Raw genomic sequence first — 3,841 nt, forward strand, 5'->3', positions numbered from 1 at the left:
TAAATTTCTGTTAATTCAGGTTAGGTGAGGTCAGGTTCTGTTGGGTAAAGTTATGTTAAATAAGTTGATATCAGGCAAGGATTGATCCTTCACAGTTGTCGATATGTTTGTGAAGTGAAAATTTTCATCACTGGCATTATTTTGAAATTTATTTGCCTCAGTGCATGATTTTTCGTCATTTTTTAAGGTTATGGCTCAACCATGACGTGATGGGTGATTTTTGATACCGAATTTGAATTCAGCGCCCCAAAATCCATCGGAATACGTGTGTCTTGTTACCAGATCCGCACACTTTTTTTTGTGTGGCTGTGTAATTTAGTAAAGTCCGTGACTGCCCCGTTGCGGCTTTTTCTCGAATTTTCTTTGACGCATTCAGCTGTCCATAATTTGAGCGTGCAGTTAACGGTCAGTTACGGCTCTCTTCCAAATCACGACTTGCCAAAGTTTGCAGTTAACGGCGTTTTCCCAAAATTCAGCAATAATTATATTAAAAGTTATTAAAAATTTGAAGAAATTATTTTAATAGTCAGATGCATCTTTTCTTCGCGACTCCAACGAGGTAAAAAAATAATTTTTCGATTTCTTGCAGTTAACGGTGTTTTCTCCAATCACGGCAGATGAGACCACTCGCATTTTATTAATATTGCGTCTTGAGACTCTAAAATGAAGTTTCGGTTTCTAAACTTTAAAAATATATTGCAAAAAATATTCAATTTCTAGGGCTTAGTACAACTTAGTACAAGTTCTATGTACCGAACGCTGCATACAAACAATTTATGTCGAGATCAGTTTGTAGTGTTTTAATTAAATATTTTTAGGTTATAAATGGAATACGACCTCGCTAAGGCAAATGATCTTTAAAGGAACCTGCACTAAATGTATGGGAAAATGGCTTTCGGTGGATTTAGCTGAAACTTTGTAATTTTTAAGGTTATAAGTGCCGGATGAAATATCCGTAAAAAAATCCAAAAAATGGACAGTTTTAGCGCATTGCGGCGCTAAGCGCTCAAGATCAGTGAATAAAACGAATTACAACAGATTTTGATAAAAAAGCGATGTCAACATAGAAATCACGGTTCAGATCGTGGTCTGTCATATTTTCGCCTACACCGTTGACTCATATAGCGCGCTTCTTAAAACGATCAAATGCTAAGCGCCCAAGAATTTAACTTGACTAATTCACCACTTTTTTAAAGGCAGAAATGGTACCCAAAGTAACATTAGTAACTAGTACGTACATTTCGATAATTACATTGTACTGTTCTCAAGAGTGCCGAGCGCTAAGCGCTCATGATCAGTTAATAGAACGAATTACAATACATTTAGTTACAAAAGCGATGTCAACATAGAAATCACGGTTCAGATCGTGGTCTGCCATATTTTCGCCTACACCGTTGACTCATATAGCGCGCTTCTCAAAACGATCAAATGCTAAGCGCCCAAGAGTCAAGTTCAAATCTTCTTCGCTTAGAGTTTGCCCGTCTGAGAAGCGCGCTGTATGAGTCAACGGTGTTGACTCATATTGTCATTGGTTTGGCTAAACCTGTTACTGACCACTTCTTGATGCGTGTTTCGTATACAGACATCGCTTGTGTCGCTAAAGCTACTAGGATTGGTTTTATTCGCTGATCTTGAGCGCTTAGCGTTCAACCCTCTTGCGAAAGGTAGAATGTTATTATCGGTATGTGCGCACTAGTTACTAATGTTACTTTGGGTACCATTTCTGCCTTTCAAGAAGTGATTAATTAGTCAAGTTGAAATCTTGGGCGCTTAGCGTTTGATCTTTTTGAGAAGCGCGCTATATGAGTCAACGGTGTTGGCGAAAATATGACAGACCACGATCTCAACCGTGATTTCTATGTTGACATCGCTTTTGTAACAAAATCTGTTGTAATTCGTTTTATTCACTGATCTTGAGCGCTTGGCGCCGCATAGCACTAAAATTGTCCATTTTTTTGGATTTTTTTACGGATATTTCATCCGGCACTTATAACCTTAAAAATGACAAAGTTTCAGCTAAATCCACCAAAAGCCACTTTCCCATACATTTAGTGCGGGGTCCTTTGGACTCAGCGATCCTGAAAGCATATAACCGCTTTGCTTTCTGGGTGTTTCCATGAATGTTCCAACTTGCATCATTTTTTTTGAGGTAAGGAACGAAATTTGACCTGACCGAGTCAAACCAACCCCGGATTCGCATTCAGCGACCCCAAAAACGTGTAGAAATGTTTATCTCGTCTGGTGGAGAAGACCTTTCTTTTCGTGTGTCTGTGTTACACATGATTCTCACACTTATAATTTTTTTATTTCGTCTTTTTCGAGTATACCATTTTTCGGCATATTTACGTTTTTTTAAATTCTAAGCTCAGACCTTGGATGCAACTAAAGAAAAAATAATACAATTTTAATAAGACATTGCAGGCATTCTATAGAATGCCTGAAATATACTGAAGTATACGAAAAACCTAAATACAGTGAAATACTTCAATAGCCCTCCCTTCTATGGCCCTTGCGAGAATTGACTCCGCGCCGCAGATAGGTGTAACAGGAGCTGCGCTGGATTTGCGGTTGTCACTTAGGCGAGCACGCAGGCGTGAACAAGCAAAAGCGGAGCGGGCTATAATGAGTTAGTTACCACCCACCGTCAGCCCCAAAATCAGTGCTATAGAAGAGTTTCACTGTATTTATACTTTTTCCCAATAGCTTTTTCAAGATTAAAAAAAAACACTTCATTTTGGGGTTATTTGGCGAAGAAATTGACCATCTTTCATGTAATTTTGATAAAACCAAACTTACTTTATGGATTATCAAACATAACATATATTTTATGCAAATTTATATAAAAAGATATATATGGACAGCGTTACATAGAAGTTATAACTTCTACGCATATGAAGCGTATTATTTTTCTTGAACCCCCCTTTCTCCCTAAGAGCGTTACGTATTTTTTGAACGGCCCCTGTTGGCTGTATTTCTGAATTGCAAAACTTAGAAGCAATATCGCATTTTGAATACAGACTGAATAAGGGTTCATTGGTTTCCCACATACAAGCAGCTCAGCTCCAGTTCACTGTATGATCTTATTACTTTAATAAAAGTTACTTTTCAATGGAAATGTATTCAGCTGCATTGGTAGAAGAATTTCTTTTCAAATAAAAAGTACAGTGAAACTCTTCTATGGCGCGGATTTCGGGGCAGACGGTGAGTGGGAACTAACTCATTATAACCCGCTCCGCTTTTGTTGGTTCATGCCTGAGTGCTCGCCTGAGTAACAACCGCAGACCCCGCGCAGCTCCTGTTACACCTACTTACGGCGCGGCGTCAATTCTAGGAAGGGCTATAGAAGGGAGGGCTATTGAATATTTTCACTGTACTCACACTGCCGTGCAAAAGTTTTAGGCCACCCCTTTTTTAAGACTGAACAAATTCTCTTAATTTTAATTATACCAGAGCTAAAAAAAATATCTTGAAAAGGTTGTTTGTTTTAGAAATTTAGTATGTAATAAACCCAGGGTGAAGCCAATTTGTCTAGTTTTTAAGTAGATATTGCAAAAATAGTGTAAATTTCAATTTTTTTCTTAAATTTTTAATAACTTCCGAAATGACAAAAAAATTTTAATGTTCTTGGGCTCATTTTAAAGCTTTCTTTTCACCGTATCACAACAGCTTATGAGAATAAATCATAAAATTTTTATGTTTTAATTGCCAGAACTTGAATTTGTAACAAAAATGTTGGAAAAATTGCAATATTATTTTTAGTAACAAAAATATTTTAGTAAAATATATGAAACATATAATCATGAAATTTCTATGTAATTTTCTCAAAATATATATTTATTTA

Source organism: Belonocnema kinseyi, chromosome 7, assembly GCF_010883055.1.
Source record: "Belonocnema kinseyi isolate 2016_QV_RU_SX_M_011 chromosome 7, B_treatae_v1, whole genome shotgun sequence".
NCBI lineage: Eukaryota > Metazoa > Arthropoda > Insecta > Hymenoptera > Cynipidae > Belonocnema > Belonocnema kinseyi.